Source organism: Myxine glutinosa, chromosome 3 (assembly GCF_964187855.1).
Source record: "Myxine glutinosa chromosome 3, kmMyxGlut1.1, whole genome shotgun sequence".
Classification (NCBI taxonomy): Eukaryota; Metazoa; Chordata; class Myxini; order Myxiniformes; family Myxinidae; genus Myxine; species Myxine glutinosa.
The window spans coordinates 171,992,390-172,014,383 of record NC_136263.1 but is presented as its reverse complement, the minus strand read 5'-3'; the positions used below and the strand labels follow the sequence as shown (position 1 = coordinate 172,014,383).

At 43.1% G+C, this 21,994-nt stretch overlaps 1 protein-coding gene and 1 pseudogene across 1 annotated transcript in view; one reads left to right on the top strand and one right to left on the bottom strand.

The window, feature by feature from the left end:
* The window catches only part of IFT172 (intraflagellar transport 172), a 428,976-nt gene that overhangs the window by 167,316 nt on the left and 239,666 nt on the right, over nt 1-21,994 (top strand). The gene's annotated exons all lie outside the window — the stretch shown is intronic.
* LOC144891381 (transmembrane protein 263 pseudogene) lies at nt 9,394-11,164 on the bottom strand (annotated as a pseudogene).

Genomic DNA, 21,994 nt, shown 5'->3' with positions numbered 1-21,994 from the left:
ATTGATTTGTTGTTATATTTCCTATTATAAGCTTCAAACATTCCTTTCAGTTATATTGGACATTTGTGTTGGACAACTTCCACTAGTGTCAACGTCAATTTGATTCAATTACCACAATCTCTTCAGCTTGTTTTTAGCTTTTGTGTTTGAAACTGTCCTTGTCGTCTTCATATGAAGTCATTCCATATGCAGTGGTTTTTGTTGTTTCAGTAATTTTTTTGGCGTAGGCCTTCGGGCAATGCCTTCTGGAACAGCGTTTGTCTGTCTGTCCAGTGTATGTATATATGTCCCTCACAAAGATACACCAATCAGAGCTTAGGATCTGGTCACATGACAGGGACAGCGTTTAGTTACCATTACAGTTGCATATTTTACTAAAAGGAAATATAATAAACTTCTGCAGAACGTTTTGGGGTCCCAGCGGGTATGCCGTGTGATCTCTAAGAATATTCATGGTAACTGTTAAAGATGCTGTAATTTCCTTGAGATTAAAACACCTAATGCCATGGGATGTAATGTAAGGTGTCACCATGGGATGTAATGTAAGGTGTCACCATGGGATGTAATGTAAGGTGTCACCATGGGATGTCATGTAAGGTGTTACCATGGGATGTAATGTAAGGTGTCACCATGGGATGTAATGCATGGTGTCACCATGGGATGTAATGTAAGGTGTCACCATGGGATGTAATGTAAGGTGTCACCATGGGATGTAATGTAAGGTGTCACCATGGGATGTAATGTAAGGTGTCACCATGGGATGTAATGTAAGGTGTCACCATGGGATGTAATGTAAGGTGTCACCATGGGATGTAATGTAAGGTGTCACCATGGGATGTCATGTAAGGTGTCACCATGGGATGTAATGTACGGTGTCACCATGGGATGTCATGTAAGGTGTCACCATGGGATGTAATGTAAGGTGTCACCATGGGATGTAATGTAAGGTGTCACCATGGGATGTCATGTAAGGTGTTACCATGGGATGTAATGTAAGCTGTCACCATGGAATGTAATGTAAGGTGTCACCATGGAATGTAATGTAAGGTGTCACCATGGGATGTAATGTAAGGTGTCACCATGGGATGTCATGTAAGGTGTCACCATGGGATGTCATGTAAGGTGTCACCATGGGATGTAATGTGAGGTGTCACCATGGGATGTAATGTGAGGTGTCACCATGGGATGTAATGTAAGGTGTCACCATGGGATGTAATGTGAGGTGTCACCATGGGATGTAATGTAAGGTGTCACCATGGGATGTAATGTAAGGTGTTACCATGGGATGTAATGTAAGCTGTCACCATGGGATGTAATGTAAGGTGTCACCATGGGATGTAATGTAAGGTGTCACCATGGGATGTAATGTAAGGTGTCACCATGGGATGTCATGTAAGGTGTCACCATGGGATGTAATGTATGGTGTCACCATGGGATGTCATGTAAGGTGTCACCATGGGATGTAATGTAAGGTGTCACCATGGGATGTAATGTAAGGTGTCACCATGGGATGTCATGTAAGGTGTTACCATGGGATGTAATGTAAGCTGTCACCATGGAATGTAATGTAAGGTGTCACCATGGGATGTAATGTAAGGTGTCACCATGGGATGTAATGTAAGGTGTCACCATGGGATGTAATGTAAGGTGTCACCATGGGATGTAATGTAAGGTGTCACCATGGGATGTCATGTAAGGTGTCACTATGGGATGTAATGTAAGGTGTCACCATGGGATGTAATGTAAGGTGTCACCATGGGATGTAATGTAAGGTGTCACCATGGGATGTAATGTAAGGTGTCACCATGGGATGTCATGTAAGGTGTCACCATGGGATGTTATGTAAGGTGTCACCATGGGATGTAATGCATGGTGTCACCATGGGATGTAATGTAAGGTGTCACCATGGGATGTAATGTAAGGTGTCACCATGGGATGTAATGTAAGGTGTCACCATGGGATGTAATGTAAGGTGTCACCATGGGATGTAATGTAAGGTGTCACCATGGGATGTAATGTAAGGTGTCACCATGGGATGTAATGTAAGGTGTCACCATGGGATGTAATGTAAGGTGTCACCATGGGATGTAATGTGAGGTGTCACCATGGGATGTAATGTAAGGTGTCACCATGGGATGTAATGTGAGGTGTCACCATGGGATGTCATGTAAGGTGTCACCATGGGATGTAATATGAGGTGTCACCATGGGATGTAATGTAAGGTGTCACCATGGGATGTCATGTAAGGTGTCACCATGGGATGTAATGTAAGGTGTCACCATGGGATGTAATGTAAGGTGTCACCATGGGATGTAATGTAAGGTGTCACCATGGGATGTAATGTAAGTGTCGGAAGGTAGGTGCAGGTTTTAGAAATTCCTCAATAAAATTATGATTTTGAAATGGATCGACATGGATATTGACTCCCAAATCTGGAAGTGAACAGATGACGATGGTTTGCTGCTTTGATAATATCTCACTAGTCACTACAATCGTGATTTAACATTATATTTTGATATATTAATATTATCGTATTAATTTGTGATTGGACTGATGAATGATGCTGTTTGGAATGAAAATACAGAGATATTGAGTTTAAAGCAGAATGAGGAAATGATGTAAGGGTTTCCATCCGTGACACTCGTGGATTCCGCATTTGCAGTTTCGCCATTGGCTGGATATAGCAACATTCAGAATGGTTATGTTTTTTGTCCAAGTCCTTCATGAACCTGTTGTCAATGCCTGACGTTCCACTGAAGATGGCACAGGAATGTGGAATTTATTGAAAAAAAAAAATTAATAATGTACTTACATTATTTGCTAATGGTATCTCCACCCAGGTCATACAATCATCTTCAACTAAAGTATCAAACAAGCCCGGCTGCGCCGTTATTAGTGTTGGTCTTATTTATTTAAAATATTAGGTAGAAAGCAGCTCAAAATGCAAAGCCCATCCACGTCCACTTTGTACTCAAAGTAAACTTAACGAAAACGACAGTTAAAAAAATTGTAAATTTTAATAATTTGAGTTCTCCATATTTTCATAATAAAGGAATGTTGAAGATTTGACGACAAAAGCTGAAGTGTGTCCAATATGTTATGGCCTGGACACACACACACACACACACACACACACACACACACACACACACACACACACACACACACACACACACACACACACACACACACTACAACACAGACAGGTTCCGATTGCCTCTCCCTTTGGGGATTTGCTAAAAATCACAAGTTGTGAAGCCAAGTAAATGAGAGTAATTATGATGGATGCAGAAATTACCATTAAGAATCAGTTGCCTTGATTGCTGCCGCTGCAAAAGTTTGCTGGATCACAAAAATTTACCAGGACAACCTCATGCCCGCTTTTGCTATGGAGTCAAAATTTCTGAATCGAGTCGCCTTTATCTTCTTCTTCTTCTTCTTCTTCACATCGATATACACGTGGCCTTTGTGTTCTACCATCACAGCTTAGATGCATCCTTCTCTTCTTCAGCCTTCTAAAACTGCCCACTCCTTCCGTCACCCCCACCACTGCTTTCTCCTTTAATAGTTTACATGCAATCTTCTACTCCAATTCAACATCACTAAACTCAGGGTTTCACTCAATTCCACTAATTCCAATTATACTTTCCTTTGTCTATTCAGTCTCATTCTTCCTTCCAGTTTGGCTTATCATCTCCCATGCAAACCTGCAATATATTCTAATTTTGACAGCTTTGCTTGTCTGTGTGTCTCATGTCCTGTTTAATAACTCAACTTCTCGGTCTTTGTTGTTTGTCACTTTCATGAACTTTAATGACTGTGTTAATAAAATAAAAAAGCAAGAGAATGAGGGGTTCCGTGAAATGGGGGGAATAGCGACACAAACTGAAAAAAGTTCGGAAACTTTTTTCGCTGAAAATTGATAACCAAACTGATTTGTTGATATTTGGGTTGAAAGTGTTCTCTTGTTTTTTTAAAAAGCAACTTATAGTCCCTATTAACCCCATATATGGGTTAAAGAGGAATAAATAGGATTTTTTTGGCTGTCCCTATTCACCCCGTTTTACGGGTGAATACGGACAGTCAATAATACAGAAAAAAAATAATAATCAAGAAACAATCCTGAGTTTCCAACTTATTGCTAAATTGATAGCTCAGATGGATGCACATAATATGCACCCATAATATAAACCATGGTGCCAATGAAAAAAAATATGGGATAAAAAGTTTCTCCAAACTGTCCCGATTTCTTGATTATTATTGTTTTGTATTAGTGACTGTCCCTATTCACCTGTAAAACGGGGTGAATAGGGACAGCCATAAAAATCCTATTTATTCCTATTTAACCCATATATGGGGTTAATAGGGACTATAAGTTGCTTTTTAAAAAAAACAAGAGAACACTTTCAACCCAAATATCAACAAATCAGTATGGTTATCAATTTTCGGCGAAAAAAGTTTCCAAACTTTTTTCAGTTTGTGTCGCTATTCCCCCCATTTCACGGTATATAAAGCTAGGGATTCATAGTGACATGGTGGAGAAAAGCCTAAATCTGGGAGCATGTTGAATTATAAATTCATTGAGAGACGTTACATGTCATCACAATACCCCCTTTCCATGGCATCTCAAACATGGGATAATGTAACAGAGTGAAGAGTGCTTTGAGTCTCACGAGTTCTGAGCGGCTCAGTCAAACCAGGAGATGGTTAGCGGGACCGATTGACCTCAGAGATAAAATAATTGAATCGTAGACCTGGCGAAACTCCTAATTCCTGACACCTTAATCAAACATCAGTCCTAGCTGGTTGATTTGTTAAATATTTGAGCCAAAAACGATAATCATCCGACCCCACAATAATTTGGGAGTAATTGGGGTCATGAATGGAATCGGTGCAGGGTTGAAAAAGATGCATGCGAACCAGAATCGATTCTTGACCACACATATCAATGCTCACCGCTGCTTGCTGAAAAGCTGTAAGCAATTTATGAACAAAAGGCCTACAAATGGCTACATTGCAAGGTTCGAAAAAATTGTAGACTTTTTTTTAGCAAATTCTTGACTACTAGCTGGAAGCCCTTGGTAAAAAAAATACCACGAGAGGAAAATAAAAATAAAAGGAAGCCGAAAATAAAAACAAAAGTGCTGGTTCAAAGAGCTAAATTGAGGCAGCACTATATTTTTCTTGTAGCGTAGGTTTGGATTAATTTGAAGCAACCTTTACTGAATAATTATAAATTTCCTGTAGGTGAGGATTCATTTGAAGCAACTTTTATGTAATTTATTGTCTCCGAGGAGCACTTCCGTGCTTCGGGGAGGGGGGAGGAGGAAGCAGCTGGACAGCATTAGCCTTTTATAATACTAGGGCATGCCCGTACGTGGGTGCCCGTTCCTTGCCAAAAAAAAAAAAAAACGCTACCCGTACGCTCTACCCCGCCTGTACGCCCGTAAACAAAAAAAACAACGCTCTTCGCTTCCGCCCTTCGCTCTGACTGAATTGGGAGAAATAATGCGCATAAGAAATCGAGAAATTATTATTTTCTCCGGAAGAAATCGAATTACGAACCGTAATGGCGCAGGCTCTCGGGCTCGCAACAACGCGTTCTGTGATTGGCTGCCGGAAGTGAAGTCTTCACTGTCGCAAATGTGAAGCGATGAATACGATGAATCGCAAATTAGTTTTTATTAGTTTTAAAACATAGTTTAACGGCAACATAGTTTGCCGACGGGAAATAAATGAATACGCTCTCAAATGTGCCATCCGAGGCAGAGTCTGTTCGCCACGTTCGGCACACGTGATAGCTCGCTGCTCTCTGATTGGTTGAATCGTTTTTTGGACATAGCTCGGTAACTACTTCTGCGATTAATTTAAAACCTTGAAAAGGCACATCCTCGGGTCCCCAGCAATATACCTGGCAAGTTTCAAGTATATCGGACCGGTAGTTGTCGAGAAACAGCGGTCACAGACAAACATACAAACATACAAACATACAAACATACAAACATACAAACAAACATACACACAGAGATTAGTGGAATTATAGATAGATACTGGAGAGAGTATTTTAAAATTTCAAAATGATCATATTTCAGAAAAAAATATCATTGCATATTTCTTAACAGCAAATAAATAAATGAAATTGGGAGCAGTTCAAACAGCGGTCTTTTGCCTTATACACCATCCAGGTTAAAATTTTTGTCTGAATGAAAAAACAATACAATTTTCCCGTAGGTTTGTAATAATTTGAAGTAACTTTTGCTGAATATTTTTTCTCTCCGAGCAGCGTTTCTGTGTTTTAGGGTGGTTGGGACAGCATTGGCCCACTATACACACTACATGGCCAAAAGTATGTGGACACCCGAACATCACACCCGTGTGTGCTCGTCGAACATCTCATTCCAAAATCATGGGCATTAATATGAAGTTGGTCCCCTCTTTGCTGCTATAACACTATAACAGCCTCCACTCTTCTGAGAAGGCTTTCCACTAGATGTTGGAACATTGATGCGGGGATTTGCTTCCATTCGGCCACAAGAGCATTAGTGAGGTCAGGCACTGATGTTGGGCGATTAGACCAGGTTCACAGTCAGCGTTCCAATTTATCCCAAAGGTGTTCGATGAGGTTGAGGTCAGGGCTCTGTGCAGGCCAGTCAAGTCCTTCCACACCGATCTCGACAAATCATTTCTGTATGCAAAACATGTATTGTATATTTCTGGATGCATTGTATATTTCTGCAAAACCATTTGAAAAAAGTGCAAGGGGGTGCCAATATTTTTGGCCATGACTGTACACCAAAGAGTCATACCAAATAATTTTTAAAATGGTACGGCCTTCTTCTTAGCTTGATGCTCAGCATTTTAAAAAGGATAGAGCGCATGGCAAAATAACTATAGGTTGGCAATCATAGCACAATCTTTGGATGGGCTGAATGGCCTCTTCCTCTGTTGAAGTTCCTTTTAAGGGAATCCTTATTACTATTGCCTGAAGCATCCGCTCCTTACAGGAGCCACCAGTAGTGTCGTGTTGTTATCTTTATGATTATTAATACCATAACAGACTACCCACTCTACAGAAGATCTTGTTCCAAGCGTGTAACATGTTCTTCTGACACATCACTTTATTTCGGCAGTGTATAGGTTACAGACTGCTACCTCAATCACTCCCTATAATTAACCCTGGTTACATACAGTGCATTCAGAAAGTATTCAGACCCCTTCACTTTTTTCACATTTTGTTATGTTGCAACCTTATGCTGAAGTCTTTTAAATTCATTTTTTCCCTCATCAATCTACACTCAATACCCCATAATGACAAAAAGAAAACAGGATTTTAGAAAGTTTTGCAAATTTATTAAAAAGAAAAAACTGAAATATCACATTGACATAAGTATTCATACCCTTTGCTATGACACTTGAAATTTAGCTCAGGTGCCTCCCATTTCTCTTGATCATCTTTGAGTTATTTCTACACCTTGATTTGAGTCCACTTGTGGTAAATTCAATTGAATGGACATGATTTGGAAAGGCACACACCTGTGTATATAAGGTCTCACAGCTGACAATGCATATCAGAGCAAAAACCAAGCCATGAGGTCGAAGGAACTCCCTGCAGAGCTCAGAGACAGGATTGTGTTGAGGCACAGATCTGGGGAAGCCTACAAAAAAAATTCTGCTGCATTGAAGGTTCCCAAGAGCACAGTGGCCTCCATAATTCTTAAATGGAAGAAGTTTGGAACAACCAGGACTCTTCCTAGAGCTGGCCACCCGGCCAAACTGAGCAAACGGGGGAGAAGGGCCTTGGTAAGAGATGTGACCAAGAACCCGATGGTCACTCTGGCTGAGCTCCAGACATCCTGTGTGGAGATGGGAGAAACTTCCAGAAGGACAACCATCACTGCAACACTCCACCGATCTGGGCTTTATGGCAGAGTGGCCAGACGGAAGCCTCTCCTCGGTGAAAGACACATGATAGCCCACTTGGAGTTTGCAAAAAAGCACCTAAAGGACTCTCAGACTGTGAGAAACTAGATTATGTGTACTGATGAAACCAAGATTGAACTTTTTAGCTTCCGTCTGGCCACTCTGCAAAGGAAGAAAAAAAACAGGAAGGATTAATTACTTTTTTTCAAAACAATTTTTTTTTGCAAATGCACAACTTCAGTGTGCCCTTTGTTAACGCCTGAAAGTTTCAGCTTTCATCGTCAAGTCCTCTCGGAGGAGTCGATGATGCATACCTATGCTTCCCCCACAACCTAAATAGGAAATAATGTCATAAAGAGAATTATTTATTCACTCATGGCAGCCATTTCAAAATCACCCGATCCATTGCGTGACATGCATTCGGTTATGAAAAGTATCAGGTGAAATTTGTTCTGAACACATGTTGATCATTTGCTGAAAACAGCATTCCAGGAATGTTAGGGGTATTTTGAGGGGTAATGCGTGAGGGGGTTGGGGTGTTCCTTTAATCAAGGCTCAAAATTGCACGTCAAGGTGTTCGATGGCCGACGACGCGCATGGCACAAGAGGCCCGTCCCATTGTGTCGAGCAGGCTCCCATCATCAAACACACACCCCCGCGCCGTTCACACCGCCAGGCCCGATAGGATACACTAATTATATACAGACTTGCAAATTGTAACGATGTTTGAAAACTCACCTTCGGAGACGACACTGTTATTTAAAGTGCAAAATGTAATGAAACCTAAAGGTTGATATCGAGAGCAGAGCAGCATTTTGTTACCTCAATAACGAGGTTACCTCTTCATGTGCTGGCCTCCATTCCTTCTACTTCTTGGATCCATATGGCGCCGTTGCCTATACTGTATCTTGAATGCTGCACATTCCCACCGACGTTGCTTCTGCCGCAATGATTTTTTTCCTTCTCTCCCCTTTGTCTTTGCAAACGTGAAACAAATGAATACATCTTCTTTCAATCTGCTATTGGAAAACTTTGCAGTAAAGGCCCAAATTCGAGCATTTGCTCATGATTGTGATTTACGTCTCTTCCTATTTTGATCACAGCGGCTACTGTAATCGGTGCTTTTTATTCCTGCAAAACAGCTGCCGTAAATTTATCAACATTCGTTCTTCGAAGCTCATCTTTTTATTCCAGTAATTGAATTGCATTCTGAGATTGCCCCCAAATTATGTTACAGTTTGAGCAATTTTGCAGCCAATCGATTTTGCCGTTCAGGTCTGTGCAGTTGAAGGTCACAGGAATAAAAGTGCCCCAGGGATTCCATTTTTCGACACCGTGTCTCCTCTGGTGTTCTTGTAACCTTCACCAGTTCAAGCACAAAGAAAAAGTTCAGGACTGCCTTTCTTTGTATAAAACGAATCGTGCGTTAACTGAGAAAAAACTAAGCTACCGAAAGGAGGAGAGAGAGAGAGAGATGTCTGTAATACTATTTTCATCTTTATTCACTATAGTTCGGGGAAACATTCAAAGAAAATGCATAAATTCTGTCAGATCAGCAAAAATAGCTTTTCTTACAAATAGCATACACAATTACAGAGTGAACACGTGTCTATGAAGACAAACACACACAGAGGTGCTCAAACTCGTATTGTTTATATGTACGTCTCCTTTTCTAGAACCACATTGAGCAAAGTTCAGTTTATCAGACAATATCAAGCCTTAATACAAAGAAGCAGAAGAAGAAGAAGAAGAAGAAGAAACAATAATCAGGCACTTTCCTTGACCAGAAGCTTTGGCTCATGATAGCATGACGTCAGGATTTTAAAACGGCATTGGATGGGAAAGATACTTCATGAGGACAGAGGGGTCGGAGATATTATAAATGAGGTTCGAAAGAAACTTCAAAAGAAATGCATGAGGGTCTTTTATTTGGGAAAATTGGAGGAAAAAAACAACCCACAGTTGGGGCACTTTTATACTCGACAACAAAAACACAAACATAGGGCTGCATATGCAAAAACAAAAAGCATAAATGGAGAGCAGCACAAATGCTACTTGAACATGTAAACTATCATATTAACAAAAGCTAAGTTTAAAATATATTCAACGTGATCAATTTATAATTCTCCAAACACAGCATGCAGGCTTGCACACTAAGGAAATGAAAAGAAAGGCCTGTCCACGGATGGAAAACCAGGTCAATTCTGTTTTGGGCGACCATTTAATCCCCAGCAGCAAAACGGTTAAAGGTGGGACATCCGTCAAGCATTCACTGCGTATTAATACGAAAAAAAACTCGCAGAATAATCAACGCACAGAACACAGGATACATCGGCCAGAAAAATATCAGATGTTTATCTCAATCACCCGTTATGCGTTTCGAATCTAAACAGCAGGCACGGAAAGTCAAACATAGCAGGACCACGAAATGGACGTTGTTTCTTGCAAATTGTCACAACAAGGTCAAACCAACCTTTTTGTGACAAACCCAGCTTACGTTCTGGTGGTATAGTATCAACATGTTGAAAAATGAGAGAAATCACCAGAGAACAAAACAACACAGGTCTGCACTTTTAACTAAGACAATGGGATCCAAACCCTGAAGCTCTGTCAATGGAGTAACAGAGGCAGATGTCAAAGGGCTATTAGTTCACGGACCAGGTCAGGTGGTGACATGTCTGAAAAGGCCTTCCCACCCATTAAGGGAAACAGCCAGGCCTGGCTCAGCCTTACATACAGCTCGAGAAATGAACCAGGAAGGATGGCTGTGAGAAGATAGATCTCAGTCCGCTTTATCCTTCTTCTTGCTTCCGAAAGGCACTTTCCTCACCACAGTCGATCCAACAGATGAGAAGCCACCAGCAACCGCAGACACGCTGCCTTTGACGATGCCGACGCCGGCCGCTGGAACTGTGGGCACCACAGTCTTGGTCACGTCGTAGCCTTTGCCTCCAATCCAGGTCACTCCGCCAATTGTGGCTCCCACTACACCCCTCGTGACATTGTACAAGCCACCGGTTACCCGCCATAGCATGCTTGGTGCTGTTTTTGGATGATCTTTATCACAATCATCTTCGGGCTCGGTTCGGAGATGTGCTGGTACGTAGTCACCATCTTGATCTTCCGCATGGTCAACAAACAGCACCTCACTGCTGTTTGGGCCCTTCATAACGCAGAGAGCGAAGCTTTCGGTAATAACACTGGTACAGCCTGCCTACGTGGCTCTGACGGGCGGTGATGGAGGCGGAGAGAGAGAGAGAGAGAGAGAGAGGAGAGAGGAGAGAGGAGAGAGAGAGAGAGAGAGAGAGAGGAGAGAGAGAGAGAGAGAGAGAGAGAGAGAGAGAGAGAGAGAGAGAGAGAGAGAAGAGAGAGAGAGAGAGAGAGAGAGAGAGAGAGAGAAAGAGAGAGAGAGAGAGAGAAAGAGAGAGAGAGAGAGAGAGAGAGAGAGAGAGAGAAAGAGAGAGAGAGAGAAAAGAGAGAGAGAAAGAGAGAGAGAGAGAGAGAGAGAGAGAGAGAAAGAGAAAGAGAAAGAGAAAGAGAAAGAGAAAGACTTTTGTATCTTTTTATTATAAAAATAGAAAAAGAAAACCCCCAAATAGGGGTCACATTGTCATTTCAAGCAGAGAAACAAACAAAAAATATTAATACAGTAAAATACAGTAAAATTATGCACAAAACATTTCACAAAACAATAAACGTTTCTCCAGGATTTTACAAATGACTTCTTTCACGCACCATTTGGTCTCAAACTGTGGCAGCCTTCCTGTTATGGAGAAAAAGGCAAAGTCTAACTTTACACGGCTCGTCACAAGATTTTTAAACAAGAATAAGGCATTTTCCTCATTAGCTCCGAGATCATCAACTTTTCTTTTTCTTGATTTATACACTGCCATTTTTGCCTGTGCAAGCAGGAAATTACCTAACACATCATTCATATTCTTGTGTGAGATGTCTAAGCCATAAATGAAAACACAAGTGTTGAAAACCAAGCCAATCCTGCCAAAACAATTCTTAAGAAAGATAAATAAAGGAGCCAACCGTTGACATTCAACATAAATATGAAAGAGGTTTTCAGGCCTTTTACAAAAGGGACATTCATCTGCTAGGAGACTTGAGAAGCGGTGCAGCAAGTGGTTAGAGGGGAGGATCCAGTGTGCAAGTCTCCATTGGAGGTCACCATGTCGTGGCGGCACAGGAGGATGATAGAATCCTTTCCAATTAGGAAAATATGGGGGGGAACAAGGTAAGAGGTCTCTCCATCGAACCCTCCGCTGTGTCATTTGCCCTTGCAAAAGGAAACTTACGCAACCCAAATAGAGCTCTTTTTGTTTAGGAAACCCATTGAATCCTATGCTAAAGGGGGTACACGGAGGAGAGTTGGCAAGAGAAAACTTGCAAATAAGTTCAGGAAAGGTAGCAGGAGAGGCACCTTGTTCGTTGTCTGCTTGGACTTGCTCCCAGTTAGGTGCAAGCTGTACATAGGTATGAAGCACACAGCGTAGCATACGTGCCACAACTCTGGAGGATCGCACGCCAACCAGGCTTGCCAATGCATCAGCTCCAATCCAACTGCCACTTGGGCTTAAAAGATCGGCGACCGATTTTATGTTCTTCGCGACAAAGCATTGAACGAGACACCTATCAGCAGGCATATCATGGAAAATTGAATTGTAAAACAAAGGTTCCATCAAGAACATTTGCTTTGTGTACGAATGCGTAGCTCTTGTTGTCGTTAGAGTTCGCCATGCGTTTAGTACACTTTGATAAAACCTGGAGAGGGGAGATATCAAGATGCGAGAGATCCATCAAGAATATAGCGTGGTCATAGCCTAGTCTCCCCGCCTGCTGCAAAAGGCGACGAGCGACGTCGACCCAAGGTGGAGAGGGGTGCATGTACAGCATGCGTAGAGCAACCGAAAGTCGAAAGGCCATTAACCGGCTCTTTATGTCAACCAGGCCTTGGCCTCCATCGGTCAGTGGCAAGCTGAGGACCTCGGGTCGCAACCAGTGCTTTCCATCCCAGAAGAAAGACACAAAGCACTTCTGGAGCTGTTGAAGCAACACTACCGGAGGGTGCAGCACAAAGAACCTGTGCCATAGGGTAGAGGCCACCAAACTGTTGATCACCAAGACCCTTCCACGATAAGACAGTTGTGTTATCAGATTTCTCCATTTTTGCAGTTTCCCTTCAACAAGATCCAACAGACCAGCCCAATTCTTTGCTACTGTGGCGTCATTACCCAAGAACACTCCAAGGTATTTCACGCCATCAGTGTCCCATGCAAGAGGAGCAGGAAGTTTGGGTGCCGAGTGACATGACGGACCAAGCCAAATGGCGCTCGTTTTCTCCCAATTCACTTTGGCTGAAGAAGCCTTTTCAAACACGGATAGACAATAACGGACAACGTTAATGTCATTGAGGTTCCGCACAAAAACACACACATCATCAGCATATGCCAGCACCTTAATGGGCCGTTCAAGATGAGAAAACCCAACCCCGGTTAGTCTAGCACGCAAATAACCCAGTAAGGGTTCGATGGAGAGAGCATAGAGCAAGCCAGAGAGGGGGCAACCTTGTCGAATTCCCCTGTTGACAGGCAAGGGTGTAACAAGTCCATTGTTTATCTTAAGCACACTAGAGATATTGTTATACAGTATCTTAATGTAAGAAATGAAGGTCGGACCAAGTCCAAACCGTTCAAGCACTTTGAAGAGGTACCGATGATCGACGCGGTCAAAGGCCTTCTCCTGATCAAGGAGAAGAAGTCCCAAATCTGTGGGGTTTTCTTTGCACAGTTCAATCATGTCTCTTACGAGGGAGATGTTGTCATAGATGGAGCGCTTGGGTACACAATAACATTGGTCTTCTTTCAACAATGAGGAGAGATGAGGAGTAAGTCGCAATGTCAGGGCTTTTGAGAATACTTTATAGTCTGTGCATAGCAAAGAGATTGGGCGCCAGTTTTTAATATAGAGCAAGTCTCCTTTCTTTGGAATGAGGGTGAGAATAGCCCGTCGGCAACTCTTAGGGAGCTCTCCAAGCTGGCAGCTTGCGTTCAAGGTGTTGAGGAGTTCGGGACCCAGTAGATGCCAGAATTTCTTATAAAATTCAGTTGTGAGTCCGTCCAATCCAGGCGCTTTCCCAACAGCAAGGCTGTGCAGAGCGGCGCCAAGTTCGTCCAAGGTAATGGGCCCCTCCAGGTAGGAACGTCCACCCTCACACAACACTGGCAGCCCTACGGAGATAGAGGCGACACTGACGGGATTTATTTGCTCCATCGAGTATATTTTCGAGAAATATTCCTTTGTGAAAAGTTTAATAACTGATTGGTTGAAAGTGATGGATGAGTCTGCCAAACGCAGTTGAGAGAGCTGTTTGTTCGGGAGGCGTTTCTCTAAGGAAAAAAAATACTTAGTTGGTATGTCTGTCTCGTTAAGGTGCTGCACCCTCATCCGAACTAGGGCACCATGTGCATTCCTCTCAGTTATTTCTTTCAATAAAGACTGTTTTTCGGTTAAGGCTCTTTGCACATTATTATTTTGTCCTGTGACCCTCTGAAGATGTAAAATCTCTGATTGCAATAATTTCCTTGCTTCATAATCAGCCCTTTTTGAGAAGCTCTGGTATTGTTGGCAGAAGCCTTTGATTTGGGTTTTTACTAGATCCCACCACACCAGTGGGTTAACAGAACAGCTTAGCTTCCGTTCCAAGAGATCTGTCCAGAAAGATTCAAAAGCCTGAATAAAGTTGAAGTCTTCTATTAAACTATTGTTGAACTTCCAGTGAGAACTCCCTGGACACGGTTTCGAGAGTTGAACGAATGCTCGAGCTAGGAAGTGATCGGAGAAACCGGAAGGCACGATGTCAGATTTGCAAACTCCATGTAACAGGTGAGAATTTACATAAATGCGATCAAGCCTCGCAAGTGAGATGTGGTTGTTGGAACAACGACACCATGTGTAGGATTGTTCGGAAGGGTGTTGCAAGCGCCAGACATCATGGAGATTATATTTTGCGATGATATTTGCAAAGAGTTTTGCGGTACATGGTTGAGGTTCCGGCCCGTTTCGGTCGCATGAGGCATTAACAGTACAGTTAAAATCGCCACCAATAATTAGACAAGTCTGCAGATCCAGTGTTTGGAGGAACTTTCTCAGTTCAGCAAAGAAGGAGATCCGCTCACCATTTTTGCTTGGAGCATACACATTAAGGATTGTAAACTTGACCTGATTGAGATAGAAGGTCACAGAGGCAAGATGGCCATCAATGATATTCGCAAATTGAAGCGAGGATGGTTGGAAATGTTTCCCTAAGACAAACATGATTTCCTGCCTTAGACGAGGAGCTGTTACTAAAGAAACACTCCTTATCCATAATGAGCCGCCACTGGGCCTGAACAGATCTGACAGCGTGGGTCTCCTGCAACAAAGCTATGTCGAGACCGTTTGCGTTTATCAGCTGCTTGATCTGGATCTGGCGGAGTGAACTTCCACCACCATTGACATTTACTGTTCCAATCTTGAAACTCACCATGAATTAACTTAGAGTCTTTTTCGTCTTGGCGATCAATTTTCTTAAACGGTGACAATGTGTCTGAGGAAAGTTGAATAAGTCAGGCCTGCGTATAATAGCCTGAGCACACTCAAGGAAGGACGGTAAATCGGGAAAGTATTCTGTTAGGTTTATACTGCGTTTCCTGTACGTATTTTGCAAGAAAAGTCGTATTTGTTCAGGGGAAGTAGGACCTAGACTGGTAGGTTTCTCCATTGCTTCCACCTGGCTGTTTGCTTCCTCCAGGTCAGATTCGTCAGAGTCAGTTTTAATTTCCGAATCACACAAGCTTGTATAATCCTGCATGTCGCTGCTGTCATCAATATTGGCACACGGACCTGCACTAGTTGTAACATCTGTGTGCTCTCCCACCGTGGGAACATTGCTTTGAGGAATAACAGCAATAATCTGTGGATTTTGTGAAACAGAAACAGCATCAGCAGATGCAGCGATGTTGCTTCCCCCGACTGCAACAACCTCCGATGGTGTGGCGGTATCTAGCAGAATAGGAGTCTCTTGCAAGATATTGATTCCTGCGATTCCAGCTTCACCCGGTGATGAAGTGAGAGCAGTAACTGGGACAGTTTCGCTATTTTCTGCTGGCGGGAATTCAGCATCATCATGCTCAGGATTAACATTTTCCAAAGTGACAGCAAGTTCATCACCAGTGGCCTCGGCAGGTTCATCACCAATGGTCTCAGCAGGTTCATCACCAGTGGTCTCGGCAGGTTCATCACCAGTGGTCTCGGCAGGTTCATCACCAATGGTCTCAGCAGGTTCATCATCCATGGTCTCGACAGGTTCATCACCAGTGGTCTCAGCAGGTTCATCACCAGTGGTCTCAGCAAAATCGTCAGAGGACTTTCCAATAGCCGAGTCCGTAACAGGTGAGACGATTCCATTTGATTTGTTAACAGGTAAACCAGTCCCTGCATGTGGAACGTCTATGTCCTCACATGAAAGGGGGCCGAACTTGTTGGCTGTAGGTACAGGGTTTGTCCCAGGTAAGCCTTGTAGAGTGGCATCGGTCACGACTGGGGGGGTGTTACCGACAGGTTGCTTATTGTTAAATGCTGCCTTTTTCTGAGTTAAATGACCGTCGGGAAAGGTCTTTCTCTTCCTTGACGGAACAATGGTGAAACCATCCCCGACGTTCGTTGTGCTGTTTGGATCATCGGGATGGGAAGGCTGAGCGTTATTGCCGGACATGGAAGATGTTCCCTTCACAGCCGAAGCAAAAGATGAAGAAGAAGAATCCTTGTTGTTTACGTGGTTTGTCCCATCGTTCGACGAAGCCGTTTTTGGGCAAGAGCGTTTCAGGTGTCCGAATTTACCACATTCAAAACATTTCAAGGTGTCAGTGGTTACGTATAATTGATAATCATGATTATCAATTTTGAATTTCAAAACAATGTTCAGCGTTCTTTCGACGTTAGAAGGAGGAAGTACAAGATAAGCTTGTCTCCTGAAAGACATCACATGTTTAGCCCGGTCGTCCTGGCAACGTAAAGGTAACATCGTGACATGCGAAACCACAGTACCATAACGAGATAGTTCGGAGACCAGTCTCTCGTTCTTCAGGAATGGAGGACAGTTCGAGATGATGACCTTAACGGCTGGAGTGTCGAGAGGGGACACGAGTACGAAATGTCCGTCATCTGTCGATAATCCTGTACATACAATCTCGTGAACCAGTTCAGCCTCGGATACGAAAATAACGACACGTTTGTTCATTCGTGAGGCCGCGCGAACTTTATCAATACCGATAATATGTTGCCCACAGCAATAACGAGGTCTTCGACGCTGACCTCGTTCGGTGGGACACAAACAACGCCATGTCTCCGAGTTAACGCTTCATATGCCGCGTAACGTGAAAACGAAGTCATAATTTACAAGGGACGAGGGTGGGGGTGGGACAGGGGACGAGGGGGGGGGCAAGGGACGAGGGTGGGGGTGGGACGGGGGACGAGGGACGGGGGATGAGGGACGGGGGACGAGGGACGGGGGACGAGGGACGAGGACGGGAGAGTGAATATCGCTCTCGAACAGTGATTAATTAATTACGAGCCGAGACAGATTTTCAGAGGCGAAAACAAACACAGCTGGTGGAGAAAAAAGCGATCAGCCGGAGGACGGGATGGGCCGCCGATTAATGCAAAAGTTATCCACAAACAGCTGCGGGCTCTCTTTCTCTCTCTCAGAAAAGGAAAAGGAAACAAAGGACACGGAGTGAATATAAATACAAACGAGATAAGAAAAGGGAATCGAGGAGGGAAAAGGGAGGCAGAGGGGGATGGGGGAGGCCGAAGCCCCGAAGTGTTGGGTCTGATCAAAGGGGAGGGGTTGGGGCACAAATGCAGAGTAAGGATGTAAAGATAAACGAGCAGGGGGAAGGAAAAGGTGAGATACGACGTGGAAAGGGACAAAAGAGTAGAACAGCAGAGCAGCTCGTACCTCACCACACATGCACAGCCACCATCTTGCCGCGCCCAAACACACCGACAGCCAGCAGGGGGAGAGAGAGAGAGAGAGAGAGAGAGAGAGAGAGAGAGAGAGAGAGAGAGAGAGAGAGAGAGAGAGAGAGAGAGAGAGAGAAAGAGAGAGAGAGAGAGAGAGAGAGAGAGAGAGAGAGAGAGAGAGAGAGAGAGAGAGAGAAAAAGAAAGAAAGAAAGAAAGAAAGAAAGAAAGAAAAAGACTGACTGTTTCTTCCTTTTATTACAAGAGTACAAAAAATCAGTTATGTTCAGTCACAAAGAAACAAAACACAATAAAATGGTCTCAAGGAAAGGTTATTTTCAAATCATCATCATCAAGTGTGCATATGACATCATTAAAAACCCACTTTTCTTTAAAACATGTTAAATTCTTTTTCATTTTAAAAAACCGGTACTCTAGCTTTAGTCTTGCATTTACAAGAGCCTTAAGGGTGAGCAGTACATCACATGACGAGTCAGAAGCGTTTCCCATTTTTTTCTTCCTGGATTTATAAATTGCAAACTTGGCCTGGCCAATTAAAAAATTCATTAAAACCACATTCCTAAGGGAAGACGGTCCTAAAACACCATAAATAAAAACATTGTGATTGAAGAGGGAACCAAGCTTCACAAAGCGTTCCTGAAGGAATGTAAAAAGAGGTTGCAATCGTTCACACTCCAGGTATATATGCGGTAGGGTTTCAATGGATGCACAGAAAGGGCATAGATTAGAGTTAGCAGTAGAAAACCGGTTCAGTAAAACATTATAAGGTAAAATCCAGTGTACAAGTTTCCATTGAATATCTCCAACATACTTTGGAGTAGGCAAGAGATAAAAACTTCGCCAATTGGGGCAATTGGGTGGTATTGGGGGTAAAACATCCCGCCATCGAAGCCTCGGGTGCTCAGAAAATGTTTTTGCGTATAAAATTTTAACGTACGCGTTGTACAGAGTTTTCTTTGGAAAGGTGGGAAGGGATAATGCAGTATCATCAGGGCTGTTCAGGCCAGGGCCAGAGAAAGAGAAAGAGAAAGAGAAAGAGAAAGAGAAAAAGAGAAAGAGAAAGAGAAAGAGAGAAAGAGAAAGAGAAAGAGAAAGAGAGAGAGAAAGAGAGAGAGAGAGAGAGAGAGAGAGAGAGAGAAAGAGAGAAAGAGAGAAAGAGAAAGAGAATATTTTTTAAATATATATTTGAGGAATACCTGATGCCATACTTTTTGGTACCATCATTGTTCATCAGCAAATGCTGCCGGTGCTTTACAGAGAAAAAACACCCACTGGTTTATGGAAGAGTCAGATAGTTCAGCCAAGGCCGATCAAAGCGAGGTCGAGGACGTTTATTCCTCGTACATGAAACACCCTGCAACCCATGCCTGCAGAAAATGGGCTTTTTTGAATGCTGGCCACATTTTACATCCCATCATATAACTTTGTTTAAAAATTCTCCATAGGTAGATGCTCATATGTTCAAAGTTTAGTGTCAATCGCTGAAGTGGTTGCAGAGAAAACGAATTTAAAAGCAAATAACGGTGATAGTGTAAAAAAAAAAAGGAGAGGGAGGAAGAAATAGAAAAGTGAGGTCATTGTCAAGGATGGTTGTGGGCAACTACTATTAGTTAAATAAAGATTATTTTTTTTAAAGACGATTATATTCAGAAAAATAAATATTGATTGGTTCACATTTTAAATGTTGGTTAACAAGAGACCTCAGAGTGAACGCACTCCCCTTTGAGATGCCCCATCTGGGTAAAATTCTCGATTTGACCATCAACTCCAACTTAGTGTTTGGCAGGCAGGGAAATGCATCAGTTGCTGATGCTGATTACTCCGCTTTCTGCCACTCCATATCCCAACCCTCAGATCGACAGGATCGCAGCAGCTTCTTCACTCTCTGCAGACCTGGATAAAATCACAAAATGATCAAACTCATGGAACATGTCTTTCAATCTTGACAAATCTCACACTCTCACAATGTCACTCCGAAAAGACCGTATGGACAACCCTCCCATCTACTTTCTCAACAATCCTCTCGAAGAAGTTCTGTCGCTCAAGCTTTTCGGTCTCACGATCTGCCATGATCTTTCCTGGGAAAACCACATTTCCAAGCTGGCCTCCAAAGCCAGTCGCCGACTGGGCATCCTCCGTCATGCGAAGTCCTTCCTCAGCACTACTGAGCTCCTCACCACTTACAAAGCTTTCATCCACAGCTTGATGGAGTACTGCTTTTCCCTCTGGGCTGGTGCTCCTGCCTCACACCTAGCTCAGCTTCACGCTGTAGAAACCAAAGCTTTTAGAATCATTGGTATCTCCCGTGATTAAGCTGATTCTGAGGGCCTTTCACTCATTCACCGCAGGCAGGTTAGTGTTCTTTCTATCTTCTACCGACTCCTCTCCGGCCTTGCTTTCCCAGCTCTGTCTGTCTTCTGTCCCCCAAATATTCCCGCAGGACGCACAAGATGTGTCAGCAACCCTCTTCTGGAGAAACTGCCAAATTCAAGGCTCTCTGCTCACCTTCACTCTTTCATTCCTCTTTTCTCCCATCTCTGGAACAATCTCTCACACTCTTCAATCCCACTCCTCCCTCCAGGTTTTCAAAACAGCTGTTCACCACAATCTCTTATCTTCCCCCATCCAAAACCCTGTTAATCCACCCCAAAGAGGGGGGAGAGTGGGAAAGAGGGAATCCAAATTCCGTTTTCTTTCCTTGAAGTCCCTGTAGTGTCCACCTTGTTCATCCCGTGTGCCCCACCGCAGCCCTCTCCCTTCCACAGATGTCCCCATTCCCATCCCCCATTCTCTACTGTTGTTGTGCTTCCCTCTCTCTCTCCCTCTTGTCTCCCGCTCCCAAAATTATATGCTCGATGTGTTAGCTCTTACATTAGCCTCGACTGAGTGTCCAAAAAAATTAAAATGAATGTGTTGTCCATGGGATGGGATGTAAAGCTGGGGTCCTGTCTGCCACATTTGCTTGTTGGTGGACGTGTAGAAGAGTAAATTATAAATGTGTGTGACGATCCAATGTGGACATTGTGTGCCAATGCCTCGAACAATTATATATATATCCTCGCTCTAATTTTTGGGGGACACTGCATCAGTGACATTGCTATGCCTTGGTGATGATGCAGTCAACAGATCAAATTAGTGATTGAATCCCGGGAAAACCTGTGTTCGCTGGATGATGACATTTTCAGGAGGCCTGACTTTTTAAGTTGTAGTTATCGCATCTATCGTAGATCACATTATGCTACTCTACTCTCCCTAATGTGAATTGGCGAGAGTCGACTCAGAGTTTCCAATAACTCAGCACGACTTTAAAATGTCACAGCAACATAAAAAACGCGGGTCCTGAAGCTCACCGGGATCAGGACCAACGGTCACTCAAACCCTCCTCAGACCTCCTTAGGGGTCGATGTTTTTAATGTCATGAACAAACTTTGGTACATCACGAGTAATGAAGGTTGTGGTCAAATTTCATTGAAATCGTGTGTGTAGTTTCAGAGAAGAAAGCAAATACCTATTGGGGGTTCAAACCTGAACTTACTTTGACCCTCCCCCCCCCCCGCCTCGTAGATCTCCCTAAACCCCAATTTTCCTCATGTCGTGAACAAACTTTGGTACATCTTGGATGACTAAGGGTGTGGTCAAGTTTCATCGAAATTATTTGTGTAGTTCTATTTTGGGGGGATCAAACCTGGACCCACTTTGACCCCGGTAGACCCCCTTAGATCCCGACTTTTTTAATGCCATGAACAAACTTGAGTTCCAACATACCAAATGTCATTTTAGCTAAGATTGATCACAATCGAATCAGCAGTTTCGGAGAAGAAGTTGCAAGTGTTTACAGACAGACAGACTGACGGACGGATGACACGCCATCCCATAAGATCCCCGGAACTACAGTCGTGGCTAAAAATATTGGCACCCTTGCACCTTTTTCAAATAATGCACCATTTCTTCCAGAAAATTGTTGAAATTAAAAAAATCTTTTGTTATCCACATTTGTATTTCTTTGGTTTGGAGTGGAACAAAACAAAAACAAAAGTGGAACAA